Here is a 1,009-nt window from a genome sequence, read left to right as displayed (position 1 = left end):
CTATCTATCTATCTATCTACAAATATAGATCATTCTTGTTTTAACAAATATCTAATTCAATATAACCTTAAAAAGAATGTATGGTTTGTGTCCCTCTAATGATGGATCCATTCTCATTCTCCCTCACTATCACTGCCCTCAAATTCACTGTCCTCACTATGAGGGGGATAAGACCCACTTGACCAAGTTGCTTTCACCCTTTTCGACCATGGAATGTAACTTTGTCCATATTGCCAGTGATTATTTTAGCAAAAACATTTACCAGGGTCATCATTTTACTCCATCTCCATCATTGAACATTGTGTTATCCTGGCAATAGCATAAAAATTGAAAATCACATATAAAATGCTTCTTGCACATCCTTGTATGTCCAACAGGTTATATGGGTTTAAATTTAAATGCATTTTACCCTTTCTGATTGTGCCACATGTTACTCTGCTTCCTTAAAGGGTGTTTCTACCCTACAATTACCCACTTCAGCAATGGCATGCAGTACAGAGTTATTATACTTATCTGGGGCCCAAATCTTTGCTTGTTCATGTAGCCTAACTCTGTAATGCAGTACCATTTTCAGCCACCCGATGGCAACCTAAATTTATTTTTTCTTTCCAGAATGGACAAAGCAAGAATGTTATCTTGCAGTTTAGTGTGCAAAGAATGCCGCAATACTCGTGTATCTCATTGTGTAGAAATTTCTTTTTGAGGCATTCTTTTAGGCAAAATAGTATCTGAGGTGAAACTGCCTATTTTCTGTTGAATCTGCTCAAGGTACAGCAGCTGAAGTGTTCATTTTCTTTAAATAATAATTTTAGGATGCAACACTCGGTCACTCGGTGAAAGTGCATCGAAAGGTGCCATGTAGCAAATCATATCATAAAGACCGATGCCGGTGCTTTATTGCTCTTCTCTGTGAACATTTATTGTCCCACCCACACAACACAGCTGGACAAAGTGCAAATGTACAGTATGCAATAAGTAGAAAGTGAAAAGAGAGAATTCATGGATGGGC

This window comes from Morone saxatilis, unplaced genomic scaffold (assembly GCF_004916995.1).
Source record: "Morone saxatilis isolate NCDOM2014 unplaced genomic scaffold, NCSU_SB_2.0 Contig24, whole genome shotgun sequence".
Taxonomy (NCBI): domain Eukaryota; kingdom Metazoa; phylum Chordata; class Actinopteri; family Moronidae; genus Morone; species Morone saxatilis.
Note: the sequence above shows the minus strand (reverse complement) of the source record.